Consider the following 26,006-nt stretch of genomic DNA (forward strand, 5'->3'; position numbering starts at 1 on the left):
TTCAAGGTCAAGCCACAGGACCATAAGAGTGGCAGAGAGGATCACTGGAGTCTCCCTCCCCCCATTGACATGATCTATCACAATCATTGTCTTAAGAGGATGTGCAAATTCATTGAGGACCCCTTCCACCCCGCACACTGCATTTTTCAGCTGCTCCCCTCAGGGAAGAGATCCAGGAGCATCAGCGCCAGCACCACCAGGCTTAGGAACAGCTTCTTCCCCCAGGCAGTGAGAATGCTGAACAACCAAAGGAACTGCTCATTCTATCCATCTGAGACTCTCATTTTTACAAAACAATATTTATTTATTTATTTTTATAGATATACTTGTCCTACATATTTATTAGTTGTCCATATCTGTGTTATGTCTGATTGTGTGCCTACATGTTTTTGCACAGATGACTGGAGATCTCTGTTTCTTCAGGTTGTACATGTACAATCAGATGACAATAAACTTGACCACTTGACTTGACCTGCTAACCTTGCTTCATAAGACTTAGTTTCCATCCAGGCAATATCCTGGTAAATCTCCACGGCCCCCTCTCCATAGCTTCCATATCCTTCCTATAATGAGGTGACCAGAAGTGAACACAATGGTCTCAGTGTGGTCTCACCAGAGATTGGTAGAGTTGCAACATGATCCCTCTACTCCTGAACTCAATCCCCCATTAATGAAGATCAACATCCCATAGACTTAACTATTCTATCAACCTATGCAGTGACCTTGATGGATGTATGAATTTGAACTCCAAGATCCCTCTGTACATCCACACTATTAAATATCTGACCATTAACCCTGAACTCAGCCTTCTAGTTTGTCCTTCCAAAATGCATCATCTCACACTTATCAGGATTGAACTCCATCTGACACTTATCCATTCAACTCTGTATCCTGTCTATATCCTTTTTTAATCTACGACAGACTTCATCACCATCCACAACTGCTGCAACTTTTGTATCACCTGCAAACTTACTGACCCATCCTTCCACCTCTTCATCTAGGTCATTTCAATTTATCATTCATACCATGCTTGCATGGCAAAGATGAGATAACATTTCTCCAGGACCACGGAGCATAGTTACATAAATATAAATTAGAATAGAAGTTAAACACATTGAAATATTAAAATATTAAGACGTATATAGTAAAAATACACAGTACATATCCACATATGTTCTGGGAGTTCAGGAGCATGATGGCTTGAGGGAAAAACACAATCTGGTCGTAATAGCCTGAGTGCTACAGTACCTCCTACCAGATGACAGAAGGGAGAACAGTTTACATGAGGGGGTGTGTGGAGTCCTTCACAATGTTTATTGCCTTTCACCTGCATCGAGTGTTGTGAATGTCCTTCATGGAAGAAGGAGAACCCCCAGTTAACCTTTCCGCTGACTTCATTATCCTCTGCAGCACACATGTCAAACTCTGGCCCGTAGGCCAAATTTGGCCTGCGATATAATTATATTTGTCCCGCAAGATCATTTCAAAAATGTATTAGAGGTGGCCCGCTGGCCGCCGCGCCAGTATGGTGCATGCACAGTAATACAACAAATCCCAGAATGCATTGGCGTCAACCTGCTAATCGCCCCCACCTCCTCTGTTTACGTTGCAGGGTCTCACCGTGGACTCTGGTTTTGGGGCCTGGCCAGTGTCAGGGGAAGCCAAGGCCGCTTCCCAATGCCCGGAACCAGAGGCCTCGGGCCTGACCTCGCCAGGACCGTTGCCCACTCCCCCTCCCTGCCGCAGGCCGATCCGCGACTCACGGTGACGGGGCCGCTGATCCGCCGAGATGCCGCCCTGTAGCGAGAGCCGATGCCCCCGCACTGTCGTTGTCCAACCCAATCGCCCGCAAACCCCGCCCTCCCGCACACAGGCCTGAGTAAGGATTATGAACTTTAATCTCAGGATAAAACGATCTTCCAATAGTTTCATGTCACAGTGATAAATATATTCCTGGTTAAAAATGGTCCTGCACCTGGATACAAGCTCATTAGGCATAAAACTTGAAAAGTGTGTAAATCAAAGGATATCTGTACCAATGGAAAAAGGGCATGGCAAATAACCCTGCTAGAGTTCATGCCCACAATCAGTCACCCATTTGATTGTTTCAGGAATCATGTTATTCTCCCACATTCTCAATAGCCCTCAGATCTTACTATTCGACAGCACACATGCAACATTTGACAAATCCTCTATAGAGAAATATTATTTATTGAATATTTTATTTCTCATTTGTTAATGCTTCTGGAAAGAGTTTATCCAAAACTATTATTAAACATTTATTTTAATAAGAAAAAGTTTAACATTACATATGTTGAAAGAAGAGAAAACATGCAGATGTTGTTGAAAATTTTCAATAAATATTTAGTTCGGCCCTCGACTTAGTCCAAGTTTTTAATTTTGGCCCTCCATGAATTTGAGTTTGATACCCCTGCTCTGCAGGATCTTGCGGTCCAAGGAGGTACAGCTACCAGGCAGTGATGTAGTTGCCCAGGATGCTCTCAATGCATCCTCTGTAGATGTAGTGAGAATGGAGGGTGAGAGATTAACTTTTCTCACCCTTCACAGAGGTGCTGCTGGGCTTTCTTGGCTATGGAGCTGGTGTTAAGATTCTCTACCAAGTGCACTCAAAAGAACTTGATACTCTTGATGACCTTAATGGTCGAACCGTCAATGGTCAGTGGAGCGTGGTGCCCCCCGGACCCTCTTGAAGTCGACACCCATCTCTTTTGTTTTATTAACCTTCAGATACAGGTTGTTGGCTCTGCACAAGTCCGTTAGCAACTGCACCTCATCTCTGTACGCTGCCTCCTCATTCGTAATAATAAGGCCCACCATTTATAAAGATATTGTGGGACTGTAGCCCATAGACAAACCCCTTGAAGGATACACTGACAACCTGCCTCATGGATAATAAATTACTGTATGCTTGACACACTAGGAGTTGGAGCACTGTTGGAGTTTGCAAGGGGATTGTCAACAAAGTGAGACTTGTCCCCAGGTCTGGCCTCTTTCAATGAGGCCCAGCACAAGATTGAGGAACAACACCATGCTTTCCACCTTGGGCCTTGTTGCAGCCTTCTGCATTCAACATAAAGTTCTCCACATTTAGCTCACACACTCTATTTGCCTGTCATCCATTAGTGATCTTGGTTCTCAAGTCAAGTCAAGTCAAGTTTAATGTCATCTGATTGTAAAAGTACAACCTGACGAAACAGTGTTCTTTGGTCCTCAGTGCAAAACACACAGACACACAACCAGACATAACACACTCACTTACAAACAATACATACACAGGACTAGTATTCATCTATACCAATTAATTTTTTATTTTAATTTTAGTTTTATTTTAATTTTAATTTTAAAAATTAGTTTAGACATACAGCACGGTAACAGGCCATTTTGGCCCATGAGTCTGCGTCGCCCAATTTTCACCCAATTTACCTATATCCCCCGGTACATTGTGAATGGTGGGAGGAAACCAGATCCCCCAGGGAAAACCTTTGCAGATATGGGGAGAACATACAAATTCCTTACAGACAGCACAGGATTCAAACCCAGGTCCCAATCGCTGGCACTGTAAAGGCATTGTGCTAACCGCTACACCAACTGTGTTGCACATATCACCCTATCAGAGATATTTCTTCTCTTTCTACCCATTCCCCCAAACCCCAACATACTCACACTCTCTAAATACCATTAAATCTAACTTGCCTTATCACTTTACCAATTCTGGCACAGGGTATTCATCTTACTGCAGATGCTGCCTGACCTGCTGAGTATTTCCAGTTTGTTGTCTAATTTTTAAATAAGATTTTGGTCAATTAATTTTTATCACCTTGGGATTTGTAGGATTCAAGATTCAATTTATTACCATAGTAATAAAACAGTGTCATATTGCATGAAATTTCTTTTTGCCTGCTGCAAGGCAGACAGATTCGCCACCGGCAGGAATTGCTTAGACGCCTCTTACAGTCAGACTTATATTCAGAGAGAGAGAGAGAGAGAGAAGAAAAAGAAAGTCCACCAGAGTCACCGAGTGTCCATAGATTAGCCTCCAGCGCTTCCTCAGCCTCCGCAGCCACACAGAGTCCAGTCCAAACCATTGGCAAACCAAACTCCAGATCCAAATGGCCAATACAGTCAGGAACCCTTCAGTGCCCTCGGCACCTCCTCGCATCCCAGTTCCGATACCTGGCACCCCTCCAGCCAGTTTTGAGCCAGTCTCCAGCAGCCCACAGCTTTCGTGGGTTCCTTGCCTTGTGCTGCAATGGGTGGTGCTTTACTTGCATTGGATCCCTATCTACCCCTCAAAGATTCTTTAAGTGGCAGGAAAGGACCTTGTCATGTAAAAGACAAGAGAAATGCAAATCTTTTTTGAATGATTCAATGTTTTATCAAATGAAAATTAAACAACAAATTTGTACAGCTGTTCAAATATGAAGCGGGCTCACAAGGGAATTAAAGCCAATCTCTATCTCTGCATTTTTTTGTTTAAGTTCAGGACGAAGGGGTTCTTTCGATAAACATCTACCAGTATAGGGTCAGTTCTCGGCTTCCTACACTCCAAGAAATAAACTTTCCTGCTGCATTATTTGCACAAGAATCCCCTCATTCTAACATAGTGGAAGTGGACTTTTCAGTCTGGCACTGAGAGAGCTGTACAGTTGGAGGTTCTATTAAGGGTCTGGCCGATTCAATACCAGGTTCATAGAATCACCACCAGACATGTCTTCCCTTCTACTGTCCTCTCCTCCTGCAGTAGGGATCACTCCCTCCATGACTCATTTGTCCACTCATCCTTTCCCACCCCTCGCACCCTGTCACCTTCCCCTGCGGCCGCAGGAAATACCACACTTGCACCCACACCGACTTCCTCACTACCATTCAGGCCCCAAAAAGTCCTTCCAAGTTAAGCAACATTTGACTTGTGTATCCACAGAAGTCATCAACTGCATCCGGTGCTTCTGTTGTGGCCTTCTCTACATCAGAGAGACTGGATGCAGACTGGGAGATCGCTTCGCTGAGCTCTTTCACTTGTCCTCATCGGTGTCAGGGACATCCCAGTGGCCAACCATTTCAATTCCGTGCCCCACTCCCATGGCCTCATGTGCTGTCCCACCAAAATCACCTGTAAATTGGAGGAACAACTCTTGATTTTCCATCTGGGCACTCTCCAAGGGGCACTGTCAAGGGGACCATCTGCATTAAGAGGAAGTCACTTAATGACCTCTGGCTGCGGTAACATCCCATCAAAAACAGATGTATTCAACACCATTCAGTGATTCTCACCTCAAGTTTAAACTCAGTTTTATTGACACATGTACCAAGATGCAGTATTTGAGGTTGCTTTGCGAGCAGACATACATAGTACAACAAGTAAGATGCAGTTCAGAAGCTGTGAGTTTCAGGGAGAGATCAGTTGGGATGGAGCGAAGACAATGTGATTTTCCTATTTTGTGGATCATTCTGAAGTCTGATAATGGTGGGAAAGAAACTCCTTGAATCTGGTTGTGCATGTTCTCACACACCTAAAACAAGAAGACCATAAGACTCTTATGGACAGGATTTACAAGCATTTAGTGACGCACCGTCTGCTCAAGGATAATCAGCATGGCTTTGTGAGGGGAAGGTCGTGCCTCACAAGCTGAATTGAGTTTTTTCAGAAAGTAACAAAAGAAATTGATGAAGGAAGGGTAGTAGATGTAGAGTATATGAATTTTAGTAAGGCATTTGATAAGGTCCCCCATGAAAGACTCACTCAGAAAGTCATGAGGTATGGGATCCATGGAATTTTGGTTGGTGAATTCAGAATTGGATTACCTGTAGAGAGCAGAGAATAGTAATGGATGGAATATATTCTGCCTGGAGGTGAGTGACTAGTGGAGGGGTCACAGGGATCTGTTCTGGGACCCCTGCTCTTTGTGATTTTTTTTATAAATGACCCGGATAAAGAAGTAGATGGATGGGTCAGTAAGTTGCAGATGACACAAAGATCAGAGGTGTTGTGAATAGTGTGGAAGGTTGCTGTAGGTTACATCATGATGTAGACAGGATGCAGATCTGGGTGGAGAAGTGGCAGATGGTGTTCAATCTGGATAAGTTTGAAGTGATGCATTTTGGAAGGTCGAACTTGAAGCCAGAGTATTTGGTTAATGGCAGGATTCTTAACAGTGTGGAAGAACAGAGAGACCTTAGGGTCTAAATCTATAGATCTCTCAAGGTGGCTGCACAAGTTGGTAGGCTTCATGAGAAGGGGGATTGACTTCAAGGGTTGAGAGGTAATGTTGCAGCTCTATAAAACTCTGGTTACAATACACTTGGAATATCACCATATCACCATATACAGCACAGAACAGGTCAGTTTGACCCTACTAGTCCATGCCGGAACAAATCCCCACCCTCTAATCCTCTCCCCTCCATGTAATTATCCAGTCTTTCCTTAAATGTAAATAACGTCCCTGCTTCAACCACCTCTGCCGGAAGCTTATTCCACATCCCAACCACCCTTTGCATGAAGCAATTTCCCCTCATGTTCCCCTTATAATTTTCCCCCTGCAATCTCAAACCATGGCCTCTGGTTTGAATATCCCCCACTCTTAATTAAAAAAGCCTATCCACGTTGACTCTCTCTGTCCCTTTTAAAATCTTGAACACCTCCATCAAATCCCCCTTCAATCTTCTACGCTCCAGAGAAAAAAGCCCCAGGCTGCTCAACCTTTCTCTGTCACTCAAATCCTGACATCCTGTTAACATTCTCGTGAACCTTCTCTGCACTCTCTCTATTTTGTTTATCACCTTCCTGTAATTTGGTGACCCAAACTGCACAGAGAAATGCTTTCCAGAAGGACAAAGCTGGCCAACTTTGGGAGGCTGATTGGTCCAAGGAGAAGACTGGCAATATGGTGTTCAGTTCTGGTTACCTCATTATAGGAAGGATGTGGAAGCTCTAGAGGCAGTGCAGAGGAGATTTACCAGGATATTGATTGGATTAGAGAACCTGTCTTATGAGGAAAGGTTAGCAGAGAAAGGTCTTTTCTCTTTGGAGCAAAGAAGAATGAGAGGTGAGTTAATAGAAGTCTACAAAATTCTGAAGGGCTTAGATAGGATAGACACCCAACATCTTTCTCCCTGGATGACAGTAGCAAATACCACCTGTATAAGGTGAGGGGAGGAAAGTTTAGAGGAGATGTTTTTAACACAGAGAGTGGTGGGAGCCTGGAATGCATTGCCAGGGGTGATGGTGGAGGCTGGTACAATAGGGACATTTAAAAGACTCTTGGAAAAATATAAAGTTATGGGTGTTAGGTGGAAAAGGTGTAGGTTTGTTGAGTAAGTTTATATAGGTTGGCACAACATCATGGGCTGAAGGGCCTGTACTGTGCTGTAATCTATTTTCTATGTGATATATTTGGCCTTTCAAGTCTTCTCTGCCATTCCATCATGAACTGATCCATTCTTCCACTTAGCCCCACTCCCCGGCCTTCTCCCATAACATTTGATAGCCTGACTATTCACATACCCATCACTCTATGCCTTAAATACATCTAGCGACCCGGCCTCCATAATTGCCCATGGCAGCAAATTCCAGAGGTTCACGGGCCTCTGGCTGAAGAAATTCCTCCGCGTGTTCGTTTTGACAGCATGTATACTAAAATTGGAGTGATGCAGAGAAGATTAGTATGTCCCCTGCACAAGGATGACACACAAATTCGCAAAGTGTTCCATATTTTTACTGAAATACCAGCAAGGATAACAGGTGGCCTTTGCAGATGACCCAGAGCTTTATCTTTTGGGCAATTTTATTGAATTAATTAATAAACTAACTAAATTCCAAATTTCATTTGTTAAAATAGCTTTAGCTGTGGCAAAAAATGTGTTACGATGACTTGGAAATCCGACTCCACTCTACAGAGAGCACAATGGAAGACAGAGATGAATAGTGTATTCCTTTGGAAAAAAATCACATACAATCTAAAATATAAATATGACATTTTTATAAAAATATGGCAACCACATCTGGACTATAACGGGGCCCAAATATAAAAAGGTACTATTATTATAAAAGTATAAGCCACCTCCCCAATGAAGATTTTATTTTTTACACCCAACTCTAAGCCCTAACGGTATACGGATTTATTCTGGGAAGCGAGAGGGAGGGAAGGGGATGTTGTGTTTTGCTTTGTTTTGTAAGAAAAAGTTATATATTTATATATTTTGAAATTTGAAAATCTTGATATGTATATTTATGTAAAAAAACATACAGAAAAAAAGAATTTCGTCTGCATCTCTGTTCTAAACAGGCACCCTTCAATTTTGAAGTTGTGCCCTCTTGTCCTAGACTCTCCCACTATGGGAAACAATCTTTCTACATCTACTCTGTCCAGACCTTTTAACATTCAAAATGCCTCTATGAGGTCCCCCCTCATTCTCCTGAGTTCCAACGATTATAGTCCAAGAGGTGTCAGATGTTCCTCATATGTTAATCAATTAATTCTAGGAATTATTCTCATGAACCTTCCTGATGGGAGGGGTTGAAGAGAGTGTGGCCGGGGTGTTAGCTGGAAAGCAGTGTTAGCTGCTTTCCTGAGGCAGCAGGAGTAACAGACAGAGTCAATGGAGGGGAGGGGGTGTTTGATGGAGTCATTGGAGGGGAGTGGGTGTGTGATGGAGTCAATGGAGGGGAGGGTGGTGTGTAATCGAGTTGATAGAGGGGAGGGGTATGTGTGATGAAATCAATGGAGGGGAAGGGTATGTGATGCAGTCAATGGAAGGGAGGGGTATGTGATGGAGTCGATAAAGGAGAGAGGTGTGTGTGATGGAGTCGATGGAGGGGAGGGGGTGTGTGATGGCATCAGTGTAGGGGAGGGGTATGTGATGGAGGGGAAGGGGGTGTGTGATGATCTGAGCCATGTTCACCACCCTCTACTGCCACCATTCTCTTCCCAATCTTTCTGAAGACGTTGCCCAGATCCAGGTTTCCAGCCCAGCCTTGTCATCTCTCCCAGCCCCCTTTCTCCATCACGTGATCTACTAAAGGCACTGGGTCAAGGACCTTTCTGGCATTTTTAAACAAATCTACGTCATTGAGTTCAGTTGATTAATAATCCCTCCGATGGGCACTGACATACACATTTGCAAAGGGGCTATTTTTTGCTAACAATTTGGAACAAACCATGCCCTGGAGGAATATTCCACTTTTATCAAGATTCAACTGCAAACTTACATTTATTTAATGGAGTCTGGGGCATTGAATCAGGTTATATGGTCCTCATACAACAGCCAGTTTAAATGACCAATCCTCATCGATCTGTAGTGACTGTTCAATGGTATCTACCTCTCACTCTTCCAAAATTCCAGGGCAGGCAAAGGAAACCAAATATTACTTATTTCCTGTCCACGATAATAAAGGAATCTTGATCCTTCCCCACCTCCCAATAGTCTCTCCCTCTACCTGTCTCACCGCCTCTCTGTCCTGCACCCGATCACCTCTCAGGCCCACGATTGCTTCTTCCCCTGTCTCATCCCCACCCCGCACAATTACTTAAAATAGGACCCCTTCTTATTTTAGTCTCGACCTGACTGTTTCTCCCCATGCCAATTGCCTGACCTGCTGAGTCCCTCCAGCTCCTCTTTGCTCCAGGTTCCAGCATCTGCAGTTCATGTGCTACTCAATGTTTTTGGACGTGCGAGAGAACCAAGACAAGGTTACTGGGGAATGGGTAATGGGGTTGTTCTGAAAGTCAGCATTAAATTTTACGATTTTAAATTTAAATTCAATGTTTAAAATTTTTTAAATTTAGGCCATTTCGGCCTATGAGCCCATGCCGCCCAAACACCCCAATTAACCTCCAACTTCTGGTACATTTTTGAACAGTGAGAGGAAACCAGAGCACCTGGGGAAAACCCACACAGATATGGAGGGAAAGTACAAACTCCTTACAGACAGCGCGGGATTCAAACCAGGGTCATGGCACTGTAACCGTGCCACTCTTTTAAAGGATGGGAGGAAATGAGCACCCAGAGGAAACCACTCAGACACGAGGAGAATGTACAAACTCCTTACAGTCCCTGGGATTCAAACCTGGGTCGCTATCTCTGTAATAAATGTCATGTTAACTATGCCGATGGGCTGAATGGCCATCTTCAGTGTTGTAAGAAATAATGAGAAAAATACATCAGAATTTTTAAAAATGTGTGTCCATCTGCATCACTCTTGACAGGGTGCAGAAAAGATTCATGAGGAGTCTTAACCCACCAACTTTGGGGGCATGAGCGCCACACCAGAGGTCAAGATTAAACGTGGGTGAGTGGAGCTATGAGGCCGCGATTCCACTGACTGTGCAGAGCCACAACAGAGTGGGGACTCAGCTGGGTTTTCGGACCTCACAGCTTGTCAGAACTGTCACAGCTGAGAATGCACACTTCCTTTGCTTTTTGTGTGCGAGCTTCATGAAACAAAACACTGTCAGGCACATGAATAGGATGCGGCAGGAACATCTGAGTAAATTGCCAAAAGTCTGAACTAACAAATGTTGCAAGGGCTCAGGTTTAATACTGAGCATGGACCAGCTGAACCACAGACAGCACCAGGTTCTGTTTCTCATGCACAAAAACTCAGGCCATGCTTGAATCTATTTCACGCTTACCTTCAGGAGAAGGTTTTGGGTGAAAGTGTTCAGCTTTACATTTGCTTCTCAGGTCCAGGGTTCAAATCCTGCACTTACTGTAAGGAATTTGTATGTTCTCTCTGTGTCTGCATGGGTTTTCCTCGGGGGGCTCCGGTTTCCTCCCATTGTTTGAAACATACCGGGGTGTAGGTTAATGGGGCGTAAATTGAGCAGCATGGACTCGTGGGCCAAAATGGCCTGTTACTGGGCTGTAGGTCTACATTTAAACATTTAAAATGTTTTAAAATTAAAAAGTGACAAGCAGGCTTGGATAAAGGCGATGCAGTGGAATTTGTGCATTTGGATTTTAAGAAGATCTTTGACAAAGTGCCACACATGAGGCTACATAACAAGATAAGAGCCCATGGTATAAAAGGAAACATACTAGCATGGGTAGAGCATTGGTTGATTGACAGGAAATAGAGAGTCGGAATACAGGGATCATATTCTGCTTGGTTGCCAGTTGCTGGTGATGTTCCACAGGGTTCGGTGTTCGGGCCACTTCTCTTTATGTTGAATATTAATGATTTGGATTGTGGAATGAACGGCTTTGTGGGCAAATTTGCAGATGATATGAAGGTAGGTGGAGGAGCAGGTATTGTAGAGGAAACATGGAGGCTACAGAAGGACTTGGACAGATGAGGAGACTGGGCAGAGAAGTGGCAAATGAAATACAATGTCGGAAAGTGTACAGTCGTGCAATTTGGGGAAAAAAAAATAAATGGGCAGGCTATTTTCTAAATGGGATGAAAATTGAAAATTCCCAGATGCAAAGATACCTTGTGCAGGATAGCTTGATGGTACAGTTGCAGGTTGAGTCGGTGGTGAAGAAGGCAAATGCAATGCTGGTGAGGAATAGAATATAAGAGCAGGGATGTGATGTTGAGGCTTTATACGGCACTGGTGAGACCTCATGGAGTATTGTGGGCAGTTTTGTGATCTTCATTTAGGAAAAGATGTGCTGACATCAGAGAGGGTTCACAGGGAGTTCACAAGGATAATTCTGGGAATGAAAGAGTTATATTAGGAGTGTTTGACTGCTTTTGGCCTGAATTTGTTGGAATTTAGGAAAATGAGGGGGAATCTCAATTGAAACATTTCAAATGTTGAATGGCATGGACAGAGTAGATGTTGAAAGGTTGTTTCCTATGGTGGGAAAGCCTTGGACAAGAGGGCACAATTTCAGGATTGAAGGGCATCCACTTAGGGAGGCTGAGTGAGAAATGTATTAGCTCATGATTGAGCAGACTTAATGGCTGAATGGCCTATTTCTGCTCTAATGTCTAAAGGTCCATGGTTACAGGGGAAAGGGCCACAGTTGAGACTTCACTGTTAGGGATCAGCTGAAGAAGGCACACCAAGACCTCTAGTGTTTTGCACAGGATCACTGTGGGAAATATGCTGACTGATTACATCACAGCCTGCATTGGAAACTCGAGTGCCCAGAAACACAGAGGCTACAGAAAATGTCATACACAGCCAGGTCCTTCACAGGCTCCCCATTCCCATCCATTGCAGACTCTGTATGAGGCGCTGCCTCAAGAAGGCAGCCACCATCATAAAGAACCCTCATCACCCTGGTCACAACCTCTTCTCACGGCTCCCCTCAGGAGCCTGAAGTCCAACAGCTCTAGGTTCAAGAACAGATTCTTTCCAACATCTATCAGGCTCTTAAACCTCCCCGTACTACCCTGACCCTAACCATAAGCTACCCTGGGATCTCCAAAAGACCTGTCTGCACTACTGAAACACACTTTTTGTTTTCTTGCACGAAGTACAACAGTGAATATTTATTTTCCTTCCCTTTTATATTTATTGCCCCGTTTTTGTGACCGCGCCCAATGTGGCAATTTAAAGATTCCAAAGGTTTCATTTATTGTCACATAATAATACATTCAAAATGTAATAAACATGATATACTTCAACTTTTGACTGTTGTCAGGCAAACAAGTGTTGCCATGATCATTGTCTGGCACCCCCAACAATAGGAGAAAGAGAACCAAAAGAGAGGTCCCTTTACACACTCACACACACACACACACACACACACACACACACACACACACACACACACACACACACACACACACACACACACACACACACACACACACACACACACTAACACGACCACATGTCCAAGTGAGTGAGTGAGTGAGCATCTGTCCATGTGTGCATGCATGTGTGAGTACTTTTTCATACTTGTGTGCGTGCAAATACACGTGAACCTATGAGGAAGTGAGTGAACAAACGTTAGGTGCTCATGGCATGTCTGCAGCAATTGCTTAGGACAGAGCCTATCTTCCTGCCATAGACCAAGACCTTGCTTTGAACCCCGCGGGGTGGTAAAAATCAATGGTGACCCCAGAAAACCACATAAACAGCCTCCACTCCAGCACAGGAACTGGCAGTCCTGGAGGCTGTCCAGACAAAAGTCTAGACTTGACAATGAGCCTTGTTTTACAGCAGGAGCTCGGATGCTCTGTCATCGACATCACAGCTCATCAGACAGGAGATGGAACATGGAGGTGGGTACACCTTCTTCTGGAGGGACAAACGAGCAGACAAGTTTATCTTTATGGAATGAATGAGCAGGGTAATCCTCCTGCAGAAAACTACAAGAGGGTGAAGAACACAAAAACTGCCGATGCTGGAATCTTGAGCAAAAAAATGGGAAGCTGGAGGGACTCTGAGTCAGGCACCGTCCATGGGAGGGACTATGATGTGATAAGGTGGTTAGCTCAATGTTCTTCAAATGAAGTCAACTTTATTGTCATCTGAATGTACAAGTATCACCTGACGAAACAGCGTTCTCTGGTCCTCGGTGCAAAACGTGCAGACACACACCCAGACATAACACACGTACAGACAAACAATACAGATGCAGGACAAGTATTTAATCTATACATAGAAATAAATAAATATTGTTTTGTACATATGAGAGTCTCGGATGGTTAGTGAGAGCAGTTCTTTTGGTCGTTCAGTATTTTCACTGCCCGTGAGAAGAAGCTGCTCCTCAGCCTGGTGGTGCTGGCGCTGATCCTCCTGGATCTCTTCCCCGATGAGAGCAGCTGGAAGATGTGTGGTGGAAGGGGTCCTCAATGATTTTGTGCGCCCTCTTCAGACAATGATCCTGGAAAATCATGTCAATGGTGGGGGGAGGGGGTGGTGTTGAGGGAGTCTCCCGTGATCCTCTCTGCCATTCTTATGGTCCTGTGGATTGATCTCCGATCTGGCGCCAGCAACTGAGGTTTGAATCTGGTGCTGTCCGTAAAGAATTTGTACATTCTCCCAGTGGGTTTTTCCTGGGGGCTCTGGTTTCCTCCAAACATTAAAAAATATACGGGGTTGTAGGTTAATTGGGTATAATTGAGAGGCACGGGTTTGTTACTATGCTCGATGTCCAAAGAACAAAAAAAACATTGGACAGATGTAGAAAAATGGGGAGACAGGTAAAGGGAGAGCCCATGGGGACGGAAGCGAGCTGCAAACAAATGTAAATTTAGATTTAAAAAAAAGAGATTTAAGATTCAATTTATTGTCATTGTAATAAAATAGTGTCATTTTACCTGAACCTGCTTTTGCCTGTTGTGAGGCAGACAGATTCGCCATCAGCAGAAATTGCCTGAAGTGCCTCTTACAGTCAGAGAAAGAGAAGCAAAAAAGAGTCCCCCAAAAGTTACCGAGTATCTGTGGATTCACCTCCAGTGCTTCCTCAGACCCTGCAGCCACATAGAGTCCAGTCCAAACCACTGGCAACCCAAGTTCCAGATCCAAACCTTGAACACGGTCAGGAACCCTTCTGCGCCTTTGGCATCCCATCGCAACCCAGTTCTGATACCTGGTACCCCCTTCAACCAGTTTCGAGCCCGTCTCCAGCAGTCTGCAGCCCAATGCGAGTCTCCCAACAGCAGTCTCCAGCAGCCCTCAGGCTTTGTGTGTTCCTCACCTCGAGTCGCCAGCAACCCGCCGCATGTGTGGGACTTTCAGTCACAGAACCCCCTCACTGATCCGCCACCATGGTCACCGTCCCATGGGTCGTCTCCTCTGCTTATCCTTCTCAGACGGGGAATGGTCGCCCTGTTTTCTGGTATCCTGTGCCAGTCCTCCTCTCCCCTGGAGTCTGCAACCCCTCGTGGCTGCTGCCAGTCATAGACACCTCCATCTTGGACGCAGACCCTGCGGTCGTGGGATTTTAAATAAAACCACTATGTGCCCTTTAACGGGCCGTTCAAATCCTGTGTGATTACTGGGTGGTTGGACCCCGCAGGAGCGCTATATCTCCACTACTCACTCCCCGCGGGTCCACACCAGTAGCAGAGCTGCCGTTACAGTGGCTCTGGCAGCCCCATCATTTTCCGATGAAAGAATGGATCAAGATAGGAATAGGGGTTACCTAAAATTCGTTAAAAATCTATGCTTGGATTTTAGGCTGTCCATGAGGAAAATAATGTTTATCTTTGGCCTTACACTCAACATCCACAAGCCAATGTTTCCATCTGGCTTCCTCAGCATGACCCTGGGAGAGGACCCTCACTACTGTTGCCAGGGAGATCAAATTCAGAATTTTAAAATATTGCTGTGAATTACATTTCAAAATAAAGACTAATTGTCAAGATGAGGATGGCTGTGCTGACCAGGATTCTGTTGCACAGATCACAGCCACAAAGCCAATGCCGCTCAATTTTCATTACTAACTTCATCAGACCAAGTGATCTGGTCAGCCCTAATGTCAGGCCAGCAATGAAAGAGTTAAATATCTACCATTCAGTGTGTGCCAGATGGAATGGCCAAGGTTTGGTCCCCTTGAGTACGATTCATTTGGACATTTTTCAGCCCCGAGTGAAAGGTTCCTCGGTGAACAACACAGTTGCTGTTTACCTTCGCTTGTGGCCTTAATTGGAGCTTGGAGAACATCTGAAGTCAAACAAAACTCTCTCTGTTCCCTCACCCAGAATGAATTTCGTTCTTCTTCCTTGAACAAACAAATGGAAATGGTGCCCTCGGTTCATTGAGACAAATGTGCTCATTGAGTCATCCAGAGCAAGCAGACGGATATGGCTCCAACTAGAAAATCGGAGCTTATACATTTGCCCCTTATTTTGCCTGTAAGACATGACCTCATCTCCATGTTAACCCCTCTTGACACACCTTAGAGAGTGTACAGAGAGGATTTGCAAAGACCTGCACCAGAAAAGTGTGTTCGTGGAAAGCAAGAACTTGGAGGCAGAAGGTGGAGAGTCAAGGGTGAGAGATGAAGGCCTTTGAGATGATGCAGGGGATGGATATGGATCAGGTGTAGGCAGCAGACTCTTAGCTTAATTTGGGTGTCATGTTTGGGGCAGACGCATGGGCCAAAGGGCCAATTCCCAAAGAAATCGAGTTCAAAACGTCAACCATTCTTTTTCTCTACACAGATGACCTGCTGAGCTGCTCCAGCAGATTGTTTGATGCTCCAGATTCCAGTCTTCTATATCTGCTGCAGTGTTCTTTGTTCTCAGGAAAGGTCTTGAAAAGGTTGACATAAATCCCCCCACCCAAGTTACCTTTTCCCACTTTAAGCCTTCTTCCTCCTCTTGGACACCTTGTCCTGGCCATCCGCCCTCCTCTCCACCTCATTCCTCTCCACCTCCCTTTTCTGACCTCCACAACCCTCCTCTGACCTCCCCAATCCTCCACCTCTCTCCTCTAACCTCCCTAACCCTGCACATCTCCCCAATACCCTTCACCACACCAATTCCCACTCTGATCCCTGCTTGGTCTTTATCATCCCCTCTGACATTCCCTTCTCTAAGACAGAGTGCTCGGTCCCCAGTAGAGGTCTTACATTCATCCCCCTCTGCCTACACCTTAATGAGTTCCGTGCACGCCATGATGCCAAACTCCTCTTTTGTCACCTCCATCTCCAGGCCTTCTTCCACGACATTCTACCCCCCCAACCAAAGATCCATCCTCCCACTTTAAACTTCTTCCCTCTCTTGGACACTTCTTCCTGGATAGGCCTACCTAAACTTTGCTCATATCTTGATGAAGGACTCAAGCCAGAAACATTGATGATGTATCTTTATCTTTGTTTATATAAAGCTGAGTTTCTCCAGCTTTGTGTTTTTACTTCAACCATGGTGCCTGCAGACTTTCTTGTTTTACTACCTTTTGACAAAAATACATTATTCTTCTCCTGGGGAGATCTTTAGATCGAGGATAGCTTCCTGGCAGGAGTTGGCCATCCGGCCCATCGACCTTAGTTCACCATTCAATGTGATCCTGGCTGATCTAATGATGGGCTCATCTCCACCTACCTGCCTTTTCGCCATATCCCTTAATTCCCCTACTAATGTAAAAATCTCTCCTTCCTAAATATATTTACTGAGGTTGCCTCCACTGCTTCAATGGGCAGCGAATTCCACAGATTCACTACCCTCTGGGAAAAGCAGTTCCTCCTCATCTCCGTCCTAAATCTATTACCCTGAATCTTGAGGCTATGTCATCTAGTTCTGGTTTCCCTCACCAATCGAAACAACTTACCTACCTCTATCTTGTCTATGCCTTTCATAATTTTATGAATTTCCCCTCTCATACTCCTGAAACATACTCCTGAGACTGGCCATCTAGCCTAGTCTCTGTTTCTTATTACCTAATGTACTTTTATCAGGTGAGCGCTTAAGAGCAAGAACTGTGGTAACATTAAGAGAGTAAATCTCGACAACATCTGCAGGCTAGTAATCAGTGCAAATTAAGCGCATGAAGTTTATCAAGGAACGGAAATGAGTTCCGAAAATACATAATTTCAAGAGCTAGCCGTTTGGTTTCAGTTTTACATTTTATGGGCTTCCTTATGTACTTTCCATAGACTGTGCCCACATGTTAGTTAACTGATACATGGCATGAAGCCAGCTGTATAATTACATCATAAAGACCATACATTAAGTGTTTGCGTTGGAACCACAAACTGGACCCCAACCCTCAAAGTGCTGCTCAATTCGTTCAATCTTTATCCCCAAGAACAGTGGCAAGCCAGAATAACATTCAATGAGTTTTAGTAATAGGTCAACCCAGCAGAGAGCAGATGTGAATGACAAAAAGATTGCAGAAGATTAGAACATGTATAAAATCTTCAGATGATCAAATGCCTTTGGGCACAATCCACTGAGACTTTCCTCTACATGGAATACATCATGGCCACTGCCCATGGACACTCTCCCCAGTCACCCACTCTCCCCATCATCCCATGGACAATTTCCCCATGGACACTCTCTTCCGCAGACACTCTCTCCATGGACATTCTCCCCATCACCCATTCTCCCTGTCACCCACTCTCCCTCATTACCCATTCACCCTGCAGACACTCTCCCCATGGATACTCTCCCCCAAGGACACTACCACCCCCAAAGACACTCTCACCATGGACAATCTCCCCCGTCACCCATTCTCTCCACAGAGACTCTCCCCCATCTCACACTCTTACTACCCACTAAATCCCTTCCCATAGCCGACAGACATTCTCTCTAAAACCAACACCCACCAATGTGTAAAAACTTTCCTCAGATATCTCCCTAAAGTTTCCTCAACTCATCTTAAACAATGTCCTCTGGAATTGGCCATTGCTGTACCGGGAAAAATATTTCATAATCTTATAGACTTGTTTTCCAATCCAGGCAACATCCTGGTAAATCTCCTCTGCACCTTCTCCATAGCTTCCTGTAATGAGGCAACCAGAACCGAAAATATTCCAAGTGTGGTCTAACCAGAGTTTTATAGAGCTGCCACATTACCTCACAGCTCTTGAACTCAATCCCCGACAAATTAAGGCCAGCACAGTGTACGCTGTTCCTCTGCCCTATGGTCTGTTCTTTACCTGTTTCCATTTTCTAGCCCATTCCAGTACTCTGCATTTATCTCAAGCCAAGCACCTGGTGCTTGGTCCTCTCCCTGTTTCCACCTCTCCTTCAGCCCAGTATCCTATCACTTCATCAACTCGATACCCCCTTTTATGCTTGATATCTCTCCTTTCCACCTGTATCTCTAAAAAATGTTCCCAAAGCAATCATCATTGCCCATTTCGCTCCATAGACTCTGTCTGATCTGCTGTACCCTTGTGGCTTTTCTTCGTGAAATTGCACCTCATAAGGTTTAAAGATCATCTCTTATCCGCAGTCATCAGGATCCCGAATAAACCCCACAACACGCTGCAGTTAGTGTAGTGGTTATCACGACACTGTTACAGCGCCAGTGACCGGGACCAGGGTTCAAATCCTGCGCTGTCTGTAAGGAATTTGTGCATTCTCTCCATGTCTACATGGGTTTTCCTCAGGGGCTCCGGTTTCCTCCACCGTTCAAAACATACTGGAGGTTGTAAGTCAATTGGGGGTAATTGGGCGGTTCGGGCTTGAGGGCTGTTACCGTGTTGTATGTCAAATTTTTTTTTTAATTTTTAAGTGTTAAAAAACAGTGCTCTCATGCTGTCCTTGCTTGGTGAAAATTGATCTTCATTTTAATTGTAATCCCACACTGTATAAATTGTGCTCTTTACATGGCTGCATGAATGTTAGAGTTGACCTGTTAGCCTGCTCACAAAAGAAGTGTACCAGGTACAATGTGACAAGTAAATGTCATCTTGTTTGGTGAATTGAAGGTTTCTACTTCTCTGTGGTTTTTCAGTCTTGTGAATGGCCAGACCACGGGGCTTTTGGAGAAGGAAACATAATTAAATGCAACAAATCCTTGTCATTCTGTGGTTCCAATTGTCGCCATCTGGTTTGTGTTTCCACAGTGGTGCCAGCACGTTCAAAGTGTAGCACAATCAATGACCACCCGCAGACATGAACCAAGTAGTCAAAGGCTTTATTAATCAGAAAACCCAGACATGCCCTTACATGCTGCTGGTTCACATCCCAAGGCAGGTATGAGGGAGAAGACTAGGGCTCTCATCCTTTATTAGGGGATCTTATGGGGGCTACAGATACAGAAGGCGGGCCAGCCTGCCCAGCCCAGTGAGGACCTGCCTGGACATGCCTGCAGTACCATGTTCCACTACATTTGCTCCTCCTTTTTTGAAGGATGATGCGGGGCAATGTCCATTGGCATGGGTCTTGCAGTCCATACAGTTCATAAGTTCAGCTGCTCTCTCTCCCTCTCTCCCCCCTCTCCTCTCTTACTCTCTGTCCCCTACCTGCTTCAACCAACAACTCTACCCCTCTCCCTACCCATCCTTCACCCCTCTCTGGTCCTCCAATCCCCTACTGACCCCTGCTCACCCATCTCACCCTCTACTTCTTACACAGGATCGCACCCCACTCCACAATCAAGCTTGAAGGCTTTTGACCAAACTCATTGACAACCCATTTCTCCCTCGCAGATGCTGCTCGACCCGTTGAGTTCCCCCACAGTTTTTATCTTTAATCCAAATTCCATCATCTGCAGTGCCTCGTGTCTCCAATGCAACTCTTTATCTCAGTGCCAAAATTTCCCATTATTACATTCGAATCTGGAATGTATCTTATTTTAGTTTTTAATTTAGACACATAGCACGATTACAGACAATTTCAGCCCACGAGCCCATGCTGCCGAATTACACCCAAATGGCCTACAACTCCCATATGTTTTTGGAGGAAACTGGAGCCCCCGGAGGAAACCCGTGAAGATACAGGGAGAATGTACAAACTCCTGACAGACAGTGCTGGATTCAAACCCAGATCGCTGGTTCCATAACAACATTGTACTAACTGCCCCATATGTATCCTGAAACCTTTTCATTAACTTCGACACACACATCTGTCCTGGGTCGTGAATTCCACACTTTCTACAACCTCTGAGTGAAGACTTTTCCTCCCATTTCACTCCCAAATCTTTTTTCCAGTGGCCCGTGGCTATGATCCATGATACCAGGCGCTGCAGACAATGGAACATTATTCCCCCATTCAATCTATCTCATCCTATCAGTTCTAATTAATTCCCTCTCATCCATTCTCAACTCCAGTGAACATAAATTGAGGCAACTGGACCTCTTCCTAGATGTCAGACCTGCCATCCTGGGAATTAGTCCGATCTTTCAACATACCCTTGAATCCTCCTGGCATTTATGGGTGATGAGGGTCGGTTCATTTTTAAATATAAAAGCCTATGGTTATTATCCAAGTATGGACTCTAGTTTAACTAGGTAGCACATTTGGCCTAGCAGTTAGCGTAACTCTGTTACAGCGCCAGCAATCGGGACTGGGGTTCAAATCCTATGCTGTCTGTAAGGGGTTTGTACATTTTCCCAGGGGGCTCCAGTTTCATCCCACCATTCAAAATGTATTGGGGGTGTAGATTAATTGGGTATAAATTGGGCAGCATGGTCTCATAGGGCTGAATTGGCCTGCTACCGTGTTGTATGTCTAAATTTTAGTTTAATTTAATAAAAATTTAAATCAAAAGTATTTTTGCTACAGATTTTAATACAAGCCCACAGACACTCTTCCCACGGACATCCTCCCCCATCACCCACTCTCCCCCAAAGACACTCTCCCCATGAATACCTTCCCCCATCACCCATTCTCCCCCACGGACACTCTCCCCACAGATACCCCCCTCCATCACCCATTCTTCCCTCGGGTACTCTCCCCATGGACACTCTCCCACATCACCCACTACCCCCAATGGACACTCTCCCCACTGATACTCTCCCCCGCAGACACTCTCCTCTATCATCACTCTCCCCATGGACGCTCTCCCTACAGACACTCCTCCCACAGTCCACAGACACTCCTCCCCTCACATTAACCCACTCATTCCCAGAATCATTGTCAGGATCCTTCTCTGGACTCTCTCCAACACCATCTTAAGTATAGGTGCAAAACAGCTTGCCAACCACTAAAGTTATGCTAACCAGCCTATAATTTCCAGTCTGCCTCTCCTCCTTTTTAAGGAGTAGAGTGACATTTGCAGCAGTCCAGTCCTCTGGAATTATTCCTGATTCTAGCAATTCCTGGAAGATCACCACTAATGTGTGCATAATCTCTTTCAGAACTTTGTGGTGCACTCCATCTGGTCCAGGTGACTTAGCCCCTTCAGCCCCTTCAGATTCCCAAGTACTATCTCCTCAGTAATACCCACGTCAGTAATACCTCAATACTCACGTCTGTCCCCTATCTCTCGAGTTTCTGCCAAGTCACTGCTGTGTTCCACAGTGAAGACTGGCACAAAATACTTTTAATTTCACCTGTCATTGTTCCCCATTTCCACTTCTCCAGCGTCATTTTCTAGCGGTCCGATATCCTCTCTCTCCTCTCTTTTATTCTTTATCTATCCATTTGATATCTCCTTTTACATTACTGGTTAGCTTACCTTCATATATAATCTTTTCTCCCCTTATTGCTTTCTTGGTTGCTGTCTGGTTTTTCCAAGTCCGCCCCAATCCTCCTCCTCCCACTATTTTTTGCAATGCCATGTGCTTTTCTTTTGTTTTCATGCTGCTTTTGACTTGCTCTGTCAGCCACACTGCCTGCCTCACCCTCCCTTTACAACCCTTTCTCTTCTTTGGGATGAGACGATCCTGCCTCTTCCGAATTATTCCCAGGAACTCTTGCCATTGCTGCTCCACTGCCCTTCCCTGCAGGGGTCCCCTTCCAATCTGGCCACTTCCTCTCTTGTGCCTCCACAGTTACCTTTACTCAACCATAGTCGGGTGGCATGGTTGGTGTAGTGGTTAGTGCAATGCCTTTACAGCGCATTGGGGTTTGAATCCCGCACATTCTGTAAGGAGTTTGCATGTTCTTCCTGTATCTGTGTGAGTTTTCCCCGGGGGCTCCAGTTTCCTCCCACCATTTGTAGGTTAATTGGATGTAAATTAGGTGGCACAGACATGTGGGCAGAAGTGCTGTATGTCTAAAAAATAATATTGACATATCTGATTTTAGATACTCCCTCTCAAAGTGCAGAGTGAATTCTATCATGTTGTGATCACTGCCTCCCAATGGTTCTTTCCATGAAACTCCCGAATCAAATCCTGTACATTGCACAGCATCAAATCCAGAATTGCTTTCCTAGTTTCCTAGTGAGCTCTCGCTAAAGAAGTCAGCTCTCACCCCATCACTGTCAATATTCTGTGGGATATTTAATTTAATTCAGTTCAATTCAATTCAAATCAATCAATTGAATCTGGGCTAAGCAACAGGATAGAGTACTATTGTGGGGAGACCACGTGGTCAGTGTGGACAACAGGCCAAAGGGCCTGTTTCTGTGCTGTAAATCAGTTCAGTTCTCTGATTCTAACAGTGACAACATGACAAAATAAATTGATTAGCTGTAAAAATACTTGTTGAGCATTTTTCAGCTTGCGGTGAAGCAGTTGGGTGTGTTACCTCACAGAACAATGGATACAGATCCAAAATTGCTTATAATATTGGATTAACACCAACACGGGAAATTTGCTGGGATAGACCATAAGACAGAGAAGCAGAAATAGGCTATTTAGCCCATCGAGTCTGCCCTGCCATTCAATAATGAGCTGAGCCATTTTCCCACTCAGCCCCACTGCCCGCCTTCTCCCCATAACCTTTGATGCCTGGGCTAATCAAGAACCTACCAATCTCTGCCTTAAAAACACCCAACAACCCAGCCTCCACTACTGCCTGTGGCAACAAATTCCACAGATTCACCACTCTCTGGCAGAAGAAATTCCTCCACATCTCTATTCCAAGAGGACACCCTTCAATCCTGGCGTTGTGCTCTCTTGTCCTAGACTTTCCTACCAGGGGAATCAACTTTTCTACATCTACTCTGTCCATGCCTTTCAATATATTTTAGAGATCCTCTCTCATTCACCTAAATTCCAACAAATACAAGCCAAATACTCCTCATATGATAACCCTTTCATTCCCGGAATCATCCTAGTGAACCTCCTCTGAACTCTCTCCAATGTCAGCACATCCTTTCTTAAATGAGGAGCCAGAAACTGCTCACAATCCTCCAAGTGAGGTCTCACCAGTGCCCTATAAAGCCTCAGGATCACATCCCTGGTTTTACTGTATACCCTTCTCCTCTTGAAATGAATTATGGAGAAAGAAAGGGATTGAATGAGCTGGAACACGTCGGCTCTTTCTGTGTTTAATCACTCTCCGACCAAATCAAGGAGGACTATGTGGTGGCGAAACATCGCTCTGCTCCCTGTTTACCACTGGAGCTGACAGCCCATATTTAGATCAAGCCCTATGATGAACTCTCCTTCCGATTTAAATGTGATTTATAGTCAGGAATTTTTGAAGGACCTCATTCTCGAGCAAGAAGGACAATTGCAGAGACCCGGGAGTAAACAGAATATGGAAATCATTTGTCAAGGGAAAAATAATTGCCTGCCTCAGAGAACTTTAGTTTTGGGTGGTTTAATGATCAAACGAGCAGACTTCTAAATGAACGATAAAGAGTGAGAAGAACCTTCCTGCTGTGGATTTATATAAAACATGCGATTTGTGTTTAAATGCAGTTATTCATCATTTACAATGATCCTCATTTGCAAATCAGCTTTTAACAAAGCACAGAGGAAATATTTCATTTGAGAACATAAGACATGGATATAGTGTCTTAAGACTATAAGGCATAGAAGCAGAAATAGGCCATTGACTCTGTCCCACCATTTAATCATGAGCTGATCCATTTTCCCACACAGCCCCACTGCCCAGCCTTCTCTCCATAACCTTTGATGCTCTGCCTAATCAAGAACCCATCAATCCCTGCCTTAAATACACCCAATGATCTGGCCTCCCAACCACCTGTGGCAACGAATTCCACAGATTCACCACACATTAGCTGAAGAAATTCCTCCGCATCTCTGTTCTAATCCTGAAGCTGTGCCCCTCTTGTCCTAGACTCTCCCACCACAGAAGCAACCTTTCCACATCTACTCTGTCCATGCTTTTCAACACTTGAAATGTTTGAATTAAATCTCCCCACCACCACCCCTCCTCCCCATTCTCCACAAGCAGGTGAGACTTTTCAAGGAACTTTCATTTTTTTCCATTAGACCATAAGGCACAGGAACAGAAATAGGCCATTCAGCTCAAGTCTGCCCCGCCATTTAATCATGAGCTAATCCATATTCCCAGTCAGCCCCACTGCCCAGCCTTCTCCCCATTTATGGTTTTATTAAGGCCACAGCTTTTGATTTTACTGAGAGAAAAATGCCGTAGTAACCCTTCACCAAGCTTGTCACTTCAAACTCTAAACACTTTCATTTCCATAACGCCTTTTAACATTCCTTTCCGAGTCTCAAAGATCCTCACAGTAAATGAGGTAGGATTATTTTGGGTGGTCCCCATTACAGCACAGGGACGAAGCAATACGGTTAGCGTAGCAGCTAGGACAACGCTAGTGATGCAGGTTCTAATCCCACGAAAGGAATTTGTACATTCTCCCTGTGTCTGCGTGGGTTTTTTCTGGGGGCTCCAGTTTCCTCTCCCTGTTCAAAACATAAGGGGTTTGGTAGGTTAATTGAGTGTAATTAGTTGACACAGCTTTAGAACATAGAACATAGAGCACTACAACACAGTACAGGCCCTTCATCCCTCAATGTTGTGTTGAACCATATATACCTTAAAAAATTCTTAAACCCTCCCTACCCCATAACCATTCTTCCTTGTGCCCGTCTGAGCCTCTTAAATCCCCCTAATGATTCAGCCTCCACAACCAACCCTGACAAGGCATTCCAGGCACCCACCACTCTCTCTGTAAAAAAAACACCCCTGATGTCTCCCCTAAACCTCCCTCCCTTCACTATCCTCTGGTGTTTGCTGTTCCTGCCCTGGTAAACAGCTGCTGGCCGTCCACCCTAACTATGCCTCTCATAATCTTGTAGACCTCTATCAAGTCTCCTCTCATCCTTCACTCCAAAGAGAAAATTCCCAGCTCTGCTAACCTTGCCTCATAACATCCTGGTAAATCTCCTCTGAACCCTCTCCAGAGCTTCCACATCCTTCCTAAAATGAGGTGACCAGAACTGGACACAATCCTCCAAGTGTGGTCTCAGCTGACATTTGTAGAATTGCAATATGACCTCTCTACTCCTGAACCTAATCCCCCTATGAATGAATCCAACATCCCATTGATCTTTCATGGGCTGAAAGGGCCTGTTATCATGCTGTGTCATTAAAATTAAAAATTAAAACTTAAGTTCTTCTAGCCTGTTACATGGGAACAAGGGAAGGCTATTCAACCCATCAAGCCTGCTTCATAAGTTGTATGGGCTCTGAATGGGCAGAATCAGCTTATGCCGCATTGTATCATTAGATTTAAAAGTTTTAATTTAAAAAATCAAGAAGAAACTATTTTAACCCCTAGAGTCATGGAAGAAGAACATTTCAA

General features: G+C 44.7%; 1 non-coding gene across 1 annotated transcript; it reads left to right on the plus strand.

The window, feature by feature from the left end:
• The first annotated feature begins 7,627 nt into the window (after positions 1-7,627).
• On the plus strand, positions 7,628-7,734 carry LOC138743753 (U6 spliceosomal RNA). The gene has a single exon (XR_011345056.1). It is a non-coding gene; the product is annotated as a U6 spliceosomal RNA (small nuclear RNA).
• The last annotated feature ends 18,272 nt before the right edge of the window (positions 7,735-26,006 follow it).

The sequence above is a fragment of the Narcine bancroftii genome, chromosome 9 (genome assembly GCF_036971445.1).
Source record: "Narcine bancroftii isolate sNarBan1 chromosome 9, sNarBan1.hap1, whole genome shotgun sequence".
NCBI classification, from domain to species: domain Eukaryota; kingdom Metazoa; phylum Chordata; class Chondrichthyes; order Torpediniformes; family Narcinidae; genus Narcine; species Narcine bancroftii.